This window comes from Eulemur rufifrons, chromosome 8, assembly GCF_041146395.1.
Source record: "Eulemur rufifrons isolate Redbay chromosome 8, OSU_ERuf_1, whole genome shotgun sequence".
Taxonomy (NCBI): domain Eukaryota; kingdom Metazoa; phylum Chordata; class Mammalia; order Primates; family Lemuridae; genus Eulemur; species Eulemur rufifrons.
Window position 1 is genome coordinate 27,018,986 of NC_090990.1, and position 19,853 is coordinate 27,038,838.

Here is a 19,853-nt window from a genome sequence, read left to right on the forward strand (position 1 = left end):
CCCTGGTCGTGCCCTCTATTAGAGCACCCCTCGGCCTTTCTCCTGGAATTTGAAGGGATCAGGGCGAAGGCTGAAGCTTAGATTTTTGAGCAGAGGTAATTTCAGAAGGTGGAATCATAGCTTAAGAAACTCTCTGGGGAATTTTCCTGATGCAAAGCTAACAAGACATTGTGATAATTTCTCTGGAGCTGGCCTCATTCCAAGTTGGATTTTAAACGCAGATTATAAAGCAAACACCATCCCCCACAAGTATTAAAGGAGGGGAAAATAACAGAACGGGGGCTGCAAAAATGGTCTCTATTGTGGGACCAAAAGCCGTCAATCATGCCGGCTGACAGGCGTCAGAGATTGACAGACAGGCCCTCGCTCCTGACTTCAGTTATCAAGGGGAATGGGAAAAGTGTCTGCAAGAACATGTTAAATTGCCAAAGTCATTACCAGTCACCAATTACCAAAGAAAAGATAACAAGGTGTATTTTAGAAAAATCGATGCAACAACATGCATTTCAATACAGCAAGTTTTTTAGAACTTTCAAAAACAAAACGAACTATTTAGGGAATACACAATGGTTTTCAGTGAATACCAAACACCAGGCTTTGTAAAGTCATCAATATTCACTTTAGATTTGGCTCTGCTGTAGGGGAGCAGAGATCAAGCAGTAAACTAATATACTTCATTTTTTCCTACAGTTCCACCCAAAGGACAAAACGATGACTGGAGGGCCAGGTGGCTTTCTGTAAACTCCTCCCCAAAAAAGACCTCGCTGGTCACTAAGGGCACCTTCTGGGGCCTTGGGCATGGACGGCGCACAGGTCAAGTATGCGGTGGCGTGCTGATGAGATGAGAGCGTTTGTCCCATAGGATCCTTCCACGCGACCCAGCAGAACTTCCTAATCGCCTGCCCTGAGCCCCCCTGGGCTGGCCCCTGGGGAGGGAGACATGAAGGACACAGTGCTGCCTTATTGGGTCTCAAGTCTGGCATGGCATGGGGAGGCACACGGACCCAGTGGATTATAGGACAAAGCAGATGGATGAGTTACCAAACAAGTATGAATGGAAGAGGCTGCGGCAGCCTGAAGTCAGAGAAGGATGGAGGCAGAAGAGAGCATGTGAGCCCATTCTTGGAGAATGAGGATGTCTTTCACTGGAGACGCAGATGCCTGAAAGGAGGAGAGTGCAGCCTCGCAGCGGGACAGAGCAGTGAGATGGCAGTAGGGCAAGGGTGAGCTCTACTGGGGTGAGCCTTCCGGGACAGGCTGAAGTGTTGGCTATTTTGCTGGCCACGGGAAGCCATTGCAAGTGTTTCAGCCAGGTTGCAGAATGGCCAGAGCTGTGCTATGGGAAGACAGCTCTGGCAGCAGTGTAGCACATGGACAAGGGGGTGACACTTTGGGGGACTGTTGGAGCATGCCCTGTCCTGGACTAGGGTCGGGTATGTGGGAGATGCAGGGGGCAGCCGTCATACTGCAAGCATGAGCCCCAGAGGCTCACCCTGGTCTCTGCCTCCAGAAAGCCTTCTCACCACAGAGGCCCTGCTCAGACACCACGTCCTCATGCTGCCTCTCCCACCCACTGTTAAGACGGCTCCCACCTTCTTGGAGCTGCCAAGGCTCTTGTCGAGTGGCCCCCTGGGTATGAGCTGCACAGTTGCCACCATTGTCCAAGTTAGAATCTCTGCAAGGACAGCAATCTGTCACACGCATCTCTGAGCTCCTCCGGCGCACAGGCAGCCCCGCTCCCAGCAGAAAAAAAAAGTTAGGCAGCAAAACTCTGAGCTGGGGGCAAACATTTCTTGGTCGTGCTCAAGAAACACCAGACTATCTTGAATTTGCCCAGCGGGCCATTCATTTTCAGCTTGAATTCAAATTGCCGAAAGGCTCTCAAGGGACTAGATAAAATGGGACTTAGAAACCCTTCCTGATCCTGCAGTGTGAGCGTGGGGAGTGCCCAGGGAGAGAGAAAGAGCTGTTGGGCCTCAAAAATAGAAAGGCACAGGCAGGAAGCAGAGGCCTTTGTCGGTGTCAGCACCGGAGGAAAGCAGACCCTTTCCCGTATGATTGGTAGATGGCATGACCATATCATTAATTGTCCAAAGAGAGACACTTTTGAGGGTGAAAGGGGCACCATCTGTAGTTTCTACATGATGGCAGGCTTTCATTGGGATTGTCCCTGAGAAAAACGGTGTGGTCACCGTGATGATGGGCACTGCTGCTGGCTCATCTCCCTGCACACACGGCTCCTTATATTTTATAGGTGGCAGGATCATCCAGTCTTGGCCTGTCCCCGTTCTTCATATGCTTCTCCTCCTCCCTGAGACTTAACTGACAGGTGCATTTGGATTGAGGACAGAGCATGGCCTGGCCCCTTCTAAGTTCTCTCTGTCTTTTGGAGCAGGCGATCTCGGCACCCGGGCATTCTCTTTTCCTCCACGCAGCCGACATAAGGGAATGTATATCCTTGTGGACAAGGCCAAGGTTGGACAGTTGGCTAGTGACTGGGTGGAGGGAGAACTATTAGGGAGCCAGATTTGAACACTGACCTAAACCTTTAATCAGCCTTAGTGAAGGTAGACCTGATATTTTCAGCTCTATCTGCCTGATTCTGGTATCTCCTTCTTAGTTGATTTCATACTCAGAGCAGCATGTGGCTATCATTCCCCCAAACCCAGTATCCATCCTAAGCAGAGGCTGGTCATTTTCAGAATTAGGAAAAAAGCTTTCACACATGGGAATGGTGTACCAGTGCAGGGCCAACGTGAGACTAGAACTGAGAAGGACACATCAGTAGAACTTGAACAACATTAAGAAAAAGAAAATTTTGAGCTGATTCATCTTTGTGTCAATATCTGGACGTGAGTTTTTACTGGTTTCTTTTTGGAGAAGGATATGGAAATTAATGATCAGAACTCCACAATATGTATATATTTTTTAAAAAATTTCATTCAGGTAATAAATTATATGCAATAAAATGAACTAATTTGAGTTTTGACAAATATATACACCTTTGTGACCACCACACTAATCAATATGTAGGACATTTCCATCTCCCCAAAAAGTGCCCTTGCACCCTTCTCAGTCAATCCTCCCTCCAAAATTTCCCTCCCCAGGCAAATACTGAATCAATTTCCATCATTATAAATTAATTAGTATATTCTAGAATGTAGTACACATGGATTTATGTTTTCTTTTGTGTCTGATTCATCTGTGTTGTAGCATGTATTGGTAGCTTTCATTTTTCATTGCTTAGTAGTATTCCATTGTATGGGTGTATCACAATTTATCCATTCACCTGGCGGTAGACATTTAGGTTGTTTCCAGTTTTAGGCTATTTTGAATAAAGTTACTATGAATATTTGTGTACAAATCTTTCTGTGTCCATGTATTTTTCTTGGACAAATACCTAGGCATTGTTAGATCATACAGTATGTGCATATTAAGATTTATAAGAAACTGCACAACTGTTTTCTAATGTGGGGGTACAATTTTCCTCCCTCCGCCAGAGATGTATGAGAGTTCCACTTCCTGTACATACTCACCGACATTTGATATTATCAATTTTTTTAAAAAATTAAGCCATTGTAGTGGGTATGAGCAGTACTCCATTGAGGTTTTGATTTGTATTTCCTTAGTGACTGATGATGTTGAGCATCTTTTTATGTATTTATTAGCCATATGTATATCTTCTTTTGTGAAATGTCTAATCAAATATTTTGCCCATTTTTAATTTTTTTGTCTTCTTATTAAGTTATAAGAGCTCTTTATATATTCTGGATATAAGTCATTTGTCATATACACAGTACTTTTGTATTTTATTTTATAGTTTATAGTTTTAGGTTATATATTTAGATCTATGATCCATTCAAGTTAATTTTTCTGTATGGTGTGAGGTAGGGGTTGAATTTTATTTTTTTCCCCTTAAGGATACCCAGTTGTTCCATAAAGACTATTGTTTTCCCCACTGAGTCATCTTGGCACATTTCTTGACTCTATTCTGTTTTGTTTCTTGACTCCATTCTGTTCCATTGACTTATCTGTATATCCTTATGTGAATACCACATCTTCTTGATTACTGTCAGCTTTACTATAAGTCTTTAAATCAGGTAGTGTAAGTCCTCCAACTCTAGAATACCACACTATAGATCATTTGTGATTGTTGCAAATAAATGTGCTTGAATTAAATGCATAATAAATTGTATACATTATCCTTTCTTAGTGTGGGTTGTTCAATCACTCTCAATCAATACGGTTGTGGTCTGCAGAGAATCCTGAGTTAAAGTACTCATTTAGGTTTTGTAATAAATAAAGATCTGGACTGGTGGAGTCCCTGTTGTAGTGGTCATGGATCTGGCTGCAAATCAGACAACTGGCCTCCCTTACACGATGCTGCTCTTTGATAAGGGGAGTTCCCGTCTGGGTTATCTCCTCCTGGCCCCAGCACACACAAAGCTGTCAACACATCTGCTGTCTGGTTTCTCCAGCAGTGGGGTGGTGGAAAGAATTCTGGACTAGTGAGTGGCAGAGTGCCCCTTTCTGGCATTCGTGACAGAGCTGCTTGGGATTTTCACAAATGGCTCAAAAAGGCCTCAAGAGTCAACTTCAGGGCTCACAAAAGCCCCTGGTCCTTCAGCTCCCCAGTGGATCTTCTGGTCCCCAGCCAAGAGCTGCCCTCAGGTAGGGTTTTCCAGCCTACTCAGAAATGGGACACGCAACATATCCTCATCAGAGCCTGACCCTGAGCCAGGCATCAGCCAGACACCCAAACAGCACTGTTCCATTCCAAAGGGACTGTTTTCCCAGGCTGCAATGGACTTCAAGCCTCCCATGATTCTAGTTTCCCTGCAGTCAGTGCTCTGCCATCAACTTAGCCTGTGGTGTAGATTTGGAATCAAAAGATCTGGGTTCAAGTTCTGGCTCTGACACCTACTAACAGAGTGGCCTTGGGTGAAGCACTTTATGTTTCTGAGAGTCTAGTTCTTTCTCTGCAGAATAGAGACTCTAACATCTGCTTCACAGAGCTACTGCAAACATATGGAAGTGTTTTATCAATATAAATCACAGTGCAGGAATCCATATAAAGGATTACTATAATATTATTATTTCTCCTTTTAGTCAAAATATAATTGACAGAGGCATGAGGAACATCAGTGGCTCTTAAAGGAGAAAAAGAATGTGTATTAGTTCACGATGGCCACTACAACAAATTACTACAAACTTAGCTTAAAACAACAAAAATGTATTATCTCACAGTTCTGGAGGCAAGAAGCCCAAAATCAGTTTCACTAAGCTGAAGTCAAGGTGTGGGCAGGACCACACTTCCTTCTGAGGCTCCAGGGCAGAATCTGCTACTTGCCGCTTCCAGCTTCTGGTCGCTGCCAGCATTCCTTGTGCTTGTGGCCCCATAACTCCAGTTGCTGCCTCTGTCTTCTTATCAGCTTCTGTTCTTCTGTGTCTACCTTCCTCTGTCTATTTCTTAAAAAGACACTTGTGACGGCATGTAGAACCTCTCCAGATAATCTAGTATCATTGACTCATCTCAAGATCCTTCCTTTAATCACATCTGCAAAAACTTTACCATAGTTAGTATTCACAGGTTCCAGGGATTAGGATCTGACATCTTTGGAGGCCGCCATTTAGTCTACTACTCTGTGTGTGTGTGTATGTGTGTGTGTGTGTGCATGTGCACAGCACATGTGTTGGTGGGCGTGATATGGAACAAGAAAGGAAAGCATATCCCCTCCATTTCATTTGTACAAATCACCTTCCAAGACAAAACAGCCTGTAATTCAGTCTCAATGGCCATTGTGAAAGCTTGCCCCTGAGTTCTTCCCATGGAAGAGTCACCCTTTTACAGATTCACAGAACACAGAGCTGCCAGGGCTTTTACTATTCCCTTAGCCCAGGGGTCAGCTAATTACAGGCCCGTGGGCCAGATTTGGTTCCTGCCTGTTTTGCCAAGTTGTGTGGTTATGACAGAGACCGTATGATCTGCAAAGCCTAAAATATTTACTCTCTGACCCTTCAAAAAAGTGGGCCAGCTGTTGGCCTAGACCAATGCCTCCACCATACAGGTGGGGGGATGCAGGCCCAGAAAGGCAGGGGACTTGCTCGGGCTCCCACAGTGACTTGGGGGCAGATTCCAGACCTGCAATTCCAGACCAGTGCTCTTGCCCAAGTTGACTCTCCCCCAGGGTTCCTCTCTGCCACGACTTGCTCTTCCTCGGGCATGTGGACAGGTGGGGCCCAGGGCCTATCCAGCAGAGCTCGGTCTCCTGTGAGGAAGACCTTTCAGCAGCGGCTGCCACCAGCCACTGGAGAGGTCCAAGCAGATGCTGGATAACTTCTCAGTGGGTACCCTCTGTGCCCAACATGGTGCCTGATGAATAAATGAATGGATCATGGGATGAATAAATGATGCGGTCAAGGTGTTTCAGGGACCTGTGCTGGCACAGTGCTTGAAAAACACTGGAAGCTGGATCTGGGGCAGGAGAAAGGATCCCAGAGACAGCTCTAGCATTCAGATCTCTGGCTCGAGGCCAATATGGGGTGAAACCCCCAACTCCCCACCTCCTAAGAGGCCGAAGGAAAACTCGAGCGTTTGCAGAGGCAGCTGAGCTGGTGAAGTCCACCGGCAACTCTCGGAGAGGTGGGGAGGGACCGTGGGGCCTTTAATGATGACTAATTTGCAGCTTATTAATGCGGCGGTAATTAAGAATATTCATTTTATTAAAAGCCGTTTATTGTAATAGTGCATGCAAATCCGGAGACTGGCATTGTGCTCACGTACCAATCGACAGAGGTCTATTGTGGCTCTGCGGATGGCAGGTCGCTGCGTCACTAATTGTTAAGAGTTTAGGGTCTAATTTTAAACCCTTTTAATTCCATTTGAAATAATTGCCCTAATGAAATTCAAAGTACTCAGAGGCAGCCCTGGAAAAGGTGGATGATGCCCCCCTCGTTCCCCCCAGGGAGCCAGGCTTCGAGAGCGGTGGCAGGAGCTGTGCTTGTCCTGGGGCTGCACGGGCTGCCCTCTGCCTGGGTACAGAGGGACACAGGAGGAGGACGCTGTCCGGCGTTAGTTGCTTCTGTAAGCCACACAGGGTAGGATCTGCAGAGAGGAGAGGGAAGCCCCCACCCAGAGACAAGTGTTTTTAGCTGCAGTGGCATGGTGGACGGGCTGGCATCTCAGCTGAACCCAGGAATCGTCTTCGTTACAACAAAATTCTTACTGAGAGCTCCCTGCTGCCAGGTGCTCCACCGAGCACTTTATCTCCTCTAATCCTCACAGCTACCTCGTCATCTCTCCATTTTACTGATGAGGCGTCTCAGGCTGGAAGAGGCTCAATGTCTTTTCGAAAGCCAAGCAGGTTAAGTGGCAGACGCAGACCTGAGCCGGGTGTACAGGAGCAAGGGGACAGCGAGTGTCAGCAAAGGATCAGAAGCTTGAAAGTCTGTGGCGTCTGTTGGACAGACCCAAGGACAGCCCCTGGGACCCCTGCCTTCTGGTGAGTGTGGGTGGGGCTTGCGTTGTGTTTCTGACCAATACATTATGGCAAAGGTGACATGTCACCACTGTGATTACATAACTTTTAGAAGACTCCGTTTAGCCAGTAGTCTTGCTCTCTTTCCCCTGCCGGCTTGGAAGAAGTTGTGTGCCGTTGTGGGGGGACCCACGTGGAAAAGAGCTGCGGCTGGTTTGTAGGAGCTGAGAGCCTTAGTCCTGCAGTCGCAAGAAACCGAAATCTACAAACAACCCGAGAGAGCCTCACAGTGGCCCTTCTGCAAAGTCCAAGATGAGAACACAGCCCCTCCAGCACCTGGGTCGCAACCCCGTGAGACCCTGAAGCAGAGAACCCAGCCAAGCCAGGCCCGGACTCTTGACCCACAGCAACTGTGAGATAATAAATGTTGTTTTAAGTTGCTAAATTCGTGGTCACTTGTTACTCAGCAATAAAGAAATGAAGACAACATTGTTGGGGCACAGAAAATGATGCCCCCAGATACAGTAGGCTTTGATGTGCTCAAATAAAAGGAAGCAGCCTCAAGGTCTCCCTCTCACCTTCCCCGGCATCCCTGTCTCTCTGCTGCTCTTTTTTCTCCAAAGTATCAGAAGGGCTTTCTCTCCAAGTTCTCTCATCTGATGAAGAAAACTTCTTCTAAAAGAAATGCAATTGTCTTAAAACCCTTCCCTTAGGAATCTTATCAGGTAACGAGGACAGCTTAACCGCTAGAGGAGAGAAGAAACTGGGAGTTGTGACCACGCCCAGACACACTTGTCACCTGTTCTGAGGGCAGCTCTGAGAGATCACCTGGGCACTTTATCCCTGTAATGACACAACTTTTGTTCACATGCGGTTCTGCCCCTCACCTCTCTGTAACTCGTCACAAGCTATTGTTTGTACTTTGGTCCCATTCAGCGTCCAAAGAGAATCATTTAAAAACCACTGTCTGGTCTTTGGGTCTATTCCTTTACAGCCCCCACCCCCATTCCCTTTCCGCAATATAGAGGGTGTTAAAACAGCAACCATCTGGTCCTTTCCTTGAGTTTCCATGTTTTTTACGACTCGTGTGCATGTAATAAATTTGTTATGCTTTTCTCTTGTCAACCTGTCTTTTGTTATAGGAGTGTCAGTCTTTAGGAATAGGGAGAAGAGGAATCACCCACTTTCTGTCCCTGCAAGCATCTAAAAAGAAAGAACGGCAAGAAAAGCAGAGGATAGTTTTCAATCTTTTTGTCCATCTGACACATCTCCTGTCAGAAAGTTGCCGATGGCATTACAGAAAGTTAGGCTGCAAAGGGAGACAGGGCCTTCAACATGAAGGGCCTTTTTGGGTCATGTTAAGAGGTGTGGGCTTTCTTCTAGGATTTAAATAGGGTAGAGTTTTAGGATGTGTTAAAGAGATGGAGTATTAGAGGAAGATCACTTTGGTGGCTGGAGCTTAGGATGGGTCGGAGGCAGGGAGGCTTGGCAGGACATTGCAATGGTTTAGGTGAGAGATCAGAAGAGCTTGAACCAAGGGAGAAATAGTGAAGATAGACAGGAAGGTATTTTGCATTTTAGATGCAAAACAGTGGAATATCCAATAAGATAATATTTCTCTTACTCTCAAAGATCGTCAGGAAAGAAAATATTCTAGCTCACAGTTTCCTTGGGTCCAATACTCAAAGGCTGACTTCATTCACTTGGTTTTAAAAATCGCCTCATTAGTGATATTGTTATAAAGTCTTCTCTGTTTTGGGTTGCATTTCTTCCCCCGAGCACTTTGCGTGGTTCTCTTGCTTTCCTGAGGGGCAGCTGTGACTGTTCTCATTTTACAGAGCCTCAGAAAATGACTGCAGTGAAATCACTTCCATAGGATCTTTCTGGTCAAATGCCACTTATTATATCATCTGCTACCACCTAAAGGATTTAGCATTTCTCCCCTTTCACAGAGAAGTTATTTCAAACTCAATCAGATCTTGCAGAATGAGTGGTGAGTGCAAAGACAGAAGTATTGATGCTTCACTATCTATGCTTTCTTTCAACATTATTGACACTTAGGCATAGGGAGCGCCGGAGTTAAATAAGAAATAGCCTTACCTTCAAGGCACTCACAATCTGTGGAGAAAAACAGATGCATAAAGTGAAAATTGCAGCAAAGATTTCTCTACTAGATGCATACATTGAATGATCTGAGATCCTCAAAGAAAGAATTGATATGTTTCTCAAGTCAAGGGATTCTCTAAGCAGAGGGTTCAGCTAGTGCAAATGCGTAGGGGCATGAAAAGACACCTCTGGAAATGAGTGTAGCTCAGGATTCAAAGGGGAGAGGGAAGGAGAGCTAGGGGCCTGAGGTTGGAGATGTCAGCACAGTCTGAATTATATAGGGCCTCATGCATCTAAGAGGTTTGGACTGTATTTTGTAAACAGGGGGCATCCTAGAAAGTTTATGTCTGTGCATTAGGAACCTTACCTTACAAACGGGGTGCTCCTTTGGGTACTCTATCTCGGTGAGTGAGGCCAAAAGTCTTAGAGTAATCTAAGAAGCACCTTCTTCCTTCGGTCCCCAAGCCCTGCCCATGTTACCTCCTCAGTACCTCTTAACACTGTTCATTTCTCCTCAGTTCCACTGCCGGGCACAAGCATCGCCGGCTCACCTGGGCTAATGAATGGTCTCCTGGCTGCTCTTCTAGAATTCACTCTAGACTTCCTCAGATCCACTCTCCACTCTGCAACCAGATCATCTCTTTTTCTTTTTAAGGTAAAATTTACTTACAATGAACTGCACAGATTCTAACTATATAATTTGATGAGTTTTGACAAATGTATATATGCTCATACCGCCCCCCACCAATTAGGGCATTTCCGTCCTTCTAAAAAGGACCTGCTCTTTCCCATCCAGTCAATCTCTACAACACAGGAAACCGCTGCTCTGATTTCTATTACTAGAGATTAATTTTGTATCACGGTTCTTTGGCTCAACATCGTTTTGAGATTCATTTAAGCTGTGATGTGCATCAGTTCAATCTTGTTTATTACTGGGTAGTATTCCATAGTGTGAATATACAAGAATTTATTGATGTATCTGTTAATGGATATTTGGGTTTTTTTTTTTTCCTGTTTGGGACTATCATGAATAATGCTGTTAAGGACATTTATGCACGGATCTTTTAGAAGATATATGCTTCATTTCTCTTGGGTACCTACCTAGGAGCAGAATATCTGGCGCATATGGTAAGCATATGATCTACTGAATAGTTCCCCATTTTACACTCCCACCAGCAATGTGGAGAATTCCAGTGTCTTCACATTCTTGTCAACACTTAGTACTGTCTTTTTAATTTTAGCCATTTTGGGTGTAAAGTGGTATTACATGTGGCTTTCATGAATTTCCCTAATGGCTAATAATATTGCCCAACTTTTCATGAGCTTATATTCATTCATACATACTCTTTTGTGAGGTGTATGTTCAAGCATTTTGCCCATTTTTTAGGGGGGTGATTTGTCTTTTTTTTATTGAGCTCTGGGACTTCTGTTTATATCTAGACAGACATACATGTATTAAGAATGTTTTCTCCTAATCTGTGGCTTACTTTTCATTTTAGTAATGGCAGAGTAGAAGTTTGAAATTTCAATAAGTCTAATTTGCTAATTGTTTTCTTTTATGATTAGTGTTTTTTCCCTCCAGCTTTATTGAGGTGTAATTGACAAATAAAATGATTACTGTTTTTCATGTGCTAAAAAAATATTTGTTTACCCCAATGTTACAGATTGTCTCCTCAACACTTTAGAGGTTTAGCTGTTGCTTTTAGGTTTATTATCTGTTCAAATTAATTTTTGTATATGGTGTCAGATAGGAGTTGAAGTTCTTTTTTTTTTTTTTCCTTTCATGTTTTTTTTCCAGCACCATTTGTCGAGAAGATTTTTCATTTCCACATTGAATTGCCTTGGTGCTTTTGTTAAAATTCAAATGACTACATATGTATGGATCTATTTTTGGACTCAATTCTGTTCCATTGATCTAATTGTCTATCTTTATCTCCACACTACACTATCTTGATTACTGTAGTTGTACAAGCTTTTTATAAGTCTTGAAATCAGGAAATGTCCTCCAACTATGTTCTTTATTTCAAGATTATTTTAGCTATTCCAGACCCTTGACAATATCTCATATATATTAGAAATAACTTATCGATTTCACTTAAAAAACCAGTTTATTGAATTTATGATTGTAATTGCATAGCATCTATAGACATTTGAGGGAGAATTGATATCTTAACAACACTGAGACTTCCAATCCATAAACATGGTATATTTCTTCATTTATTGAGGTATTCCTTAATTTCTTTAATAATTTACAATTTTCAATGTAAAGGTCTTGCATGTCCTTTGTTAAATTTATTCTTAAATATTTTATGTTTTTATGTTATTGTAAATGAAATTTTCTAATTATTTCCTGCTAGTATATAGAAATAAAATTGCTTTGCTTACATTAACCTTACATACTAGCGATCTTGCTAAATTAACATCAGTTTGAGTAGCTTCAAAATTTTTATTTCTTGTAGTTTCTCCATAAATATCATTATTGAATAAAAGACAGTTTTACTTTCTTCCAATATTTATTTCTTTTTCTTCCAAATGGTATTGAATAGAACCTCTAATACAATGCTGCACAGAAGTGGTGACAGCCGACATCCTCACCTTCTTTTCAGTATTAGGTGGACATTGTTAGTATTTTACCCACTAGATACGGTGTTCATGGCAGGTGCTGTTGTTATAGTTCTTGTTATCATTACTGTTGTTGTTTATAATGCCCTTCATCAGACTGAGGAACTTTCTGACAGCTGAATGTGTGCTGACTTTCTCAAATGATCTTTCTGCATCTATGAAGATGATTTTTCTCCTTTATTTTTGTAATGTGGTGAATGACATTGATTTTCACATATCAAATCAACCTTGCATTCCTGGGATAAAAATATTTCTGGATCCAATTTATTAATATTTCATTAAGGATTTTTTCACCCAGGTTCATGAAAAATATCAGTATATGACTTTTTTTCTTGTAATTTCATTGTCTGGGGATTGTTCCATCCTTCTGTATTTTCTGGAAGAATTTGTGTGAAATTGATGCTATTTATCTGTCAATGTTTAATAGACCTCACCAGTAAACTCAGCTGAGTCTATAATTTTCTTTATGTAAAGATTTTTTTATTACAAATTCAAATTATTTAACATAGGCCTATTCCAATATTCTATTTCTTCATGTGTCAATTTTCATAAATTGTGCTTGCATGTGTGTGTTTTTAAGGAATTTGTCCATTTCATTTAAGTTATCAAATTTATTGGCAAAATATTGCCTTATTTCTCTGTTAATATCTGTAGCATCTGTGATATCTCTTTTAACCCTAATACTGTTCTCTCTCTCTCTCTCTCTCTCTGATCAATCTTGCTAGGATTCTTTCAATTTTATATGATCTTTCCAAAGAATTAAATTTGGCTTTGTTAATTTTCTTGCTTCTTTGCTTTTTTCTTATTTAATTTATTTCTGCTCGTATCTTTATTAGTTCCTTCCTTTTACTTACCTTGATTTAATTTCCTCTTCTTATTTTAGCATATGAAGGCAGAAACTTAGATCATTTGCTTTAAAATGTTTCTTCTTGTCCAATATGAGCATTTAAATGCACACAAACATACGCATCTACACACACAAATTTCCCTCTCAACACCGCTTTGACTATACCTCCCACAGGTTTTGCCATGTTTTATATTCATTATCATTCAGTTCAAAATATTTTACATTTTCCTTTATCATTGCTTCTTTGAGGCATTGATTATTTAGAAGTGCACCCTTCTATTTCCAAGTATTTGGAGATTTTCCAAATATTTTACAGTTATTCATTTTTAAATTTAAATCCACTACTGTCAGAGAACATACTCTGTAAATTTCCAATCTTTTTGACATTTATTGGAACTTATTTATGGTCCAGCAAATGGCTTATCTTGGTGAACATTCCATGTGCACTTGAAAAGAATGTATATTCTGCAGGTGTTGGGGTATAGCATTCTATAAACGTGAATTAGGTAAAGTTGGTTGATAGTGTTCAAATTTTCTATAACCTTACTGATTCTTTTCTGTCTGCTTAGTCTCTTAATTACTGAGAGGGTGGTATTGAAATCTCCAACCATGATAGATAATGTCTGCTTTATTTATTTTGATGATCCATTAAGAGGCACATTTAGAATAGTCATATCTTTCTGATGAATTAACCCTTTTTATCATTATGAAATAGCCCTCTTTGCCTCTGATAATATTCCTTATCTTGAAGTCTAATTTGTCTGATATTAATATAGCCACAGTGGCTTTCATATGCTCACTGTTTGCATAAGAAAAAGCATGATATATCTTCTCCCTTCAATCTATCTGTGTTGTTACGTTTAAAATGTATCTTTTTGTGGACAGAAAATCATGGAATCTTGCATTTTTATCCAGTCTGATGATCGCTGGACTTCAAAGTTTTTGAAGCTGTACAATGAGGGGCTTCAGCCAGCTGGTTGGAGAGCTGCCTTCCAGCTCTGTCTCTATGGCTCTGATGGATGCGGAGAGAGTCCCTGAGTCTCTGGGGCATCTTTTCCTTGGCTAAGGGACCTGCTTGTCACTCACCTGGGTTGCCATGATTTGGAGTCAGGACTCAGGTTGGGACCATTGAGGGAGAGTGAGCTGGTGGGGGAGGGTGGGTGCCAGTGTGTGAAAAAAAAGGATCAACCTTTTGACTACTTTCTCCACGTGTTTCATGGTCCGGCTTTCCTTCTTTTTTTTTTTTTTTTTTTTTTTTGTTTTTTGAGACAGAGTCTCGCTCTGTTGCTCGGACTAGAATGCCATAGCGTCAGCCTAGCTCACAGCAACCTCAAACCCCTGATCTCAAGCAATCCTCCTGCCTCAGCCTCCAGAATAGCTGGGACTACAGGCATGCACCACCATGCCCGGCTAATTTTTTCTATTTATTTTTAGTTGTCCAGCTAATTTCTTTCCATCTTTAGTAGAGATGGGGTCTCGCTCTTGCTCAGGCTGGTCTCGAACTCCTGAGCTCAAGCAATGCTCCCATCTCAGCTTCCCAGAGTGCTAGGATTACAGGCGTGAGCCACTGCGCCCAGCCGTCCTGCTCTCCTAATGCTGCTTTTTATCATAGTCACATTCCCTGGATTCTATCTTTGGCAATATATTCCCTTAGTTATAGTTTTGCTGTGGTTGAAAAGGTGCCATTCTGAAGAACACACTCAGGGAAGTAGCTTCTTTCATTCCCCTCCGCCTTTGCTTTTAGTCCTTCCAAAGTCCAGAGAGTTGCTCTGAATGACTTGCTAGAGGATTTCTTTCAAGGGACGAGAACAGGAAGCAGGAGGAAGAAGCTAAAGCACATGGAGGGCCTGCCATGCTTTAGATCTGTGTTATGAAACCCTCACGGCCACCTTAGAGGTGGTGTTTTTACTGTCCCCGTTTCACAGCCAAGGAGGCAGATCTTAGAGCGGATGAGTAACTTGCCCAGGGTCATTGTAGTTGCCACGAGAGCATAGGGTCCTACCACTGTGGAGATCCCATGAGCTGCCCCTTCCCTATCCACTTCCTAATATAATCCCTCCCCCATGTGATTCAGAGGGGAGTGGACCCCGTCCCAGCGCTACGGATGTAAATCCCAATTAGTGGAACAACCCACGTGTGGCCTTCTCCTGGAATCAGTCATTGCTCCAGGGGTGCACTGGCAACATAATTGGCTCCGTTAGACCAAAGGGAAGGATTTATATCCTGTGTTAGGGGGAGAGGCTCATCTCTCTTCTGCTAGATGTGAGCCAGGAAGCTTGTGTTCCTTGCCAGGGGAGGGGAGGGCCAGTGTTGAGTGTGGCAGAGTGAAGAGAGAAGGTAGACCTGGATCTTTGATGGTATCGATCCATCAGTTCATGGTACCCTCCCTGCAGCCTGCACCAGCTCTAATGTTCTCATGCGAGGTAATGCATTTTGTATTGCTCAAGCCGGTTTAAATAGCATTTATGTTTCTTGAAGTTAAAGGCATTCTAACTGGAAAAGTCACAGAACGAGTAAGTGGCAGGCGGACCCCGGATCCAAAGCTGGGTATGTCCAGATCCAGAGCCAGTGCTCCAACAGCTCAGCTCCGTGTCCCCCGCTTCTAGTTAGAGTTCGTGACCCCTGTCTTACAGATGAGAAAGCTGAAGTTTAAAGAGGGGAAGTGATTCGTCCAGGGTCACAGAGCAAGCGAGAGGCTGGCCCTGGCTCAGAGCTCGCGTTTGTCTGACTGCAGAGCCCACGTTCCTTTCTGCACACCTCCGGTGGCTTCCCACACTTCTGGCTGCCACCGTTCCTGTACCTTTGACTCCAAACAGAGGCCTCTCCGTCACCAAATAATGTGATCAAATCAAACCTTCTTTCCATACAATTAGAAAACATAACAGGTTACAGCAAAAAATGTAAAAACCTCCAAAGCCGCTCAAAGCTAATTAATTTCTATTACTAGTGAGAGAAGAACCACTTAACATGTCTTTTCTTATTCAAATTACCATTGACGGCACCTGCTTTTTTATTCTTGGGAAATCCTGCTACAATGCGGGTAAATTATGTAAGACTGTAGAATTTATGAAGATAAGGCAATTAGCATTACAAAACCGAGTCCGGGTTACAATTTCTGGGGAACAGAAACAGTTATGATGCTCCCTTAAATGGCCCAGTGAAGTCTCACAGATTGAGTTAATCCTGTGGTAGTCAGGAAAATTGAGGGCGAAACGGCGCCACGGTGGTGGGTAATTAATTGTCTGGGCCCCTTGGTGATGGGGCTGTCTGTGCCGAGGAGGAGGCGGCGGCCTGGGCTCTGCCCGTTCCCTCCAGCAGGAAAAGGAATGGAACCCAGAACAGAGCTTCTGGGGTCGGGAGGCGGGAAGAGGAAGAGAAACTTCCTCCCGAGGTCCCTGGTCTTTGGGTCAAGTAGGGTCTTGCTCTCTGGAACCGCCCTCCCCTGTGGTTTCCAAAAACCTCCATCCTGCCGCAGCTCCAGCTCTCAGCACAGCTGCCACGGAGCAGGTGCTTCCTTGGAGTGTTTAGATGTTGCTTAGACTTCGCCTCTGAGCTGGGAGAACTTTTAAAGACACTCTGGATTAGCAGCGGCACAGATAGAGGGTGGGGTATGTTGAGTGGTGTGGATCTCTGGAAATTGTGTGCAAAATTTAGGGTGTGTGTGCCCTTTTCTGCAGGCAGTTTTTTATTAAATCATGAGTGAATTTTAGGCCACCCCATCCTTGGCCTCGTTGAAACCCACATTACACATTTGGAAGGGCAGAGAGGGGCAGGGGTTTTCCCACCGCCCAGCTGGTCTCTAGCACCTGCCTGTTGCTGGTTTCCCGCCCAGTAGCCACTGTTTCCAGGATCAGAACTAAGGCTGCAGCACCTGCCTTCTGGGCCCTCCGCTTGAATGTCAACTGCCTGTCATCCAGCCAGCCCCTACAGCAGTGTCAGCTTCCCAGGCAGTTCACTGCTGGCTCATACAGTGCCTTTGTGTGAATTAGGAGATGGCGCACTTCCTCTGGGAGGATGCAACCCTTCACAGCGGTGTACCACTGGGCAAGCTTGGCAAGCAGCACCCAGGCTGGATTCCAGATCCTAACGGCCACCTTGATTTGTGCCCTTGTGCAGTGTACAACATGCACAACCATACATATCCTGTTCTCAAATTCCTCACTCCAGAGGCTGAGTCACTGACCATTACTAGCTTTTTTGCCTGGCAAGGAACTGAGCATATGCTAGGTATGCCTGGCCAACAGGAGAGCCAGCTTAGGATCCAGGAGACCAGTTAGCCAGTAACATAAATTACCTTCCAGCAAGGCAGATGTACCGAATATAACACTCATCTCCAGCTGACCTCAGAGCCAGGCCAGGCATATCTAGAAGTGGCCAGGCAGAAGGAAGAGAAAGTGCAGAAGCCCTGGGGTGAGAAACGCACCCCTGTGTCTGAGGATTGGTGAGCAGGCTAGGGCAGGCCAGAGGGGCAGGAGAGTAAGTGAAGGGCAGGCAGACTGGGGGCCAGCCTGTGTGGGGCCTTGCAGGCCACTGCGAAGACTATGACTCTGAGTGAGCTGGGGGTGGGAAGCTTTAGAGGATTCCAAGCATCGAAGTGGTACCATCTGACCTGACTTGTTCCACGGAGTCACGATGGCTGCTGTGTGGGGAGGAGGCGTCAGGAGCGAGGGCAAAAGCAAGGAAAAGGTGGGAGCTGTCGAAAGTGTTCATCCAGATGAGAGACGCTCATGGGGCTTGACTCACGATGGAAACTGTACAGATGGGTGAGACATAATCGCATTCCCACATGCTTAAGGTCCAGCCAATGGGATTTACTGATACAGGGAGTGTAGGGTATGGGAGGAAAAAGGAGTCAGGAATGCACCAAGGTTTTGGACCTTGTGAAATGGAAGGGAGAGGGTGTGTGGAGATGTTCTCTGAGAGCTCAGCAGCATAGTCCTACCTCATCTCTTTGTTAAGGCTCCAATTCCAGGCCAGAGTCTCCCCACCGACATCCTTCTGCATCAGGCCTGCACAGGGTGGCCCAGACTGCTGCTCTTGACTTTCTTTTAGAGTATTGTCCTGGCTTTTTCTGTGAAACTGCTGCCTTGTACCTGCCTGTCAGATGTCATCCATCCACCCATCCGTCCATCCATCCACCCATCCATCTATTCATCCATCCATCCATCCATCCACCCATCCATCTATTCATCCATCCATCCATCCATCCACTCGTCCATCCATCCATCCATCCATCACTAAATATTTACTGAGGACCTACAATATGCAAGACACTGATCTACAGCAATGACCGAGACAGCCATGGGCACTGTCATCTCAGAGCTTGAGCTTCCTCTGGACACCATTACCCACTCTACCTAGGGCCCACCTTCTACCAATCCACCTACATGCCATTTCCTGTCATCAACCCTGCTGCTCCTCCAGGGAGGCCTGGGAGGTCCTTGGACTTTACCTCTCCTGCCCCTGGCCCTTTTTAGCAACCAGATGGTCATTTAGTGCAGTAACAGGAGGACCTGTAAGCCCTCTGAGACATGCCGCTTAGGCACAGGATTTATTTTCTACTCTGTCCACAAACCACACATTCCGCAGGTTACTCCGGTAGGCTTCAGAAGACGTATGAGAGCGCCAGTTCCTGGAACTCCTTCCAGCTGTTTACCTGTGTTATTTTGGGACCCCAACTGGCATGACCCAGGCTGATGGGCTGACAAAGGGTGTTGGGACCTAGAACTTGCCATATCTCGTGGAGAGGGTCCATAACTTACCTGGACAGGGCCAGGGTATGTTCTGACAGAAAGTCCAGTCAGGCAGCAGATCATAGCAGAGGTGGGAGGGGACCACATTCAGGTAGGGAGGGGGCAGCGCCCAGCACCACCTGGGAGGGAAGCTGAGGAACACTGTCCTCCCTGTAGGACAAGGTTTCATTGCCGAGAACCTCCAATGCAGCACACACAGCTCGGGAGATGCCCAGGGGTGATGAAAGCATTCACACACGGCCTTGGACCACGCATGGATTTGGGACATCAAAAGCCCTTCTGAACCATTAACCCATCAACCCATCACTCCGCAAACTGAGGCTTTGAGCCCAGTTATTTCTCATTTTATAGACAACAAAGCCGACGTTTAGAGACAGAACACCTGGGGCCTCCAGAATGAGGGCAGAGCTGCAAGGATGTCCTGGTCCTCAGTCTCCTCCTGAAGCTGCTGCTTCTGCCAGATAGAATCTTCTAGGCCACACTGCCTTGCTGTAGGTACTGAATGGCCTTGGAGCTACCAAAGGTGAACACTGGAAACGAGCCCCAAAGCCATCCTCATGTGCCGGCCCTATCCACGTGCCAGGCCCAGGGGCGATTCCGTCAACACAGCGTCTCATCCGAGTCTCCCTGTGCGGCTGGTGTCATCGTGCCAATCATCTCTCCTTTTACAGGGGAAACGGACGCTTGGACAGGTGGCGTCCCAGAGCTGCATCTGCTCCTCTCCGACACCCACGGACATGGATTCAAGTCTTGGTCCTACTGCTCACAGGAGGAGGATATTTGAAAGTTAGGAAAGTTTTTCTGATCCTCAATTTTCTCACCTGTGAAATGGGCTAAGAACACCTACTTCCGAGGGTTGCGGTGTGGATTAAAATATGTTATAACATGTAAAGTACCCAGCCTGGCATAAAGATGGCATGAATTCGCATTTGCGCCTGTCCAATCCCCAGAGATTCTGGGAAACCCAAGCCAAGGGAAGTCCAGGGAAGAAAAGGCACCTTCCCCAAGGGGTCATTTGTGACCAAAGGTGCGTGGAGGCAGGCTCGT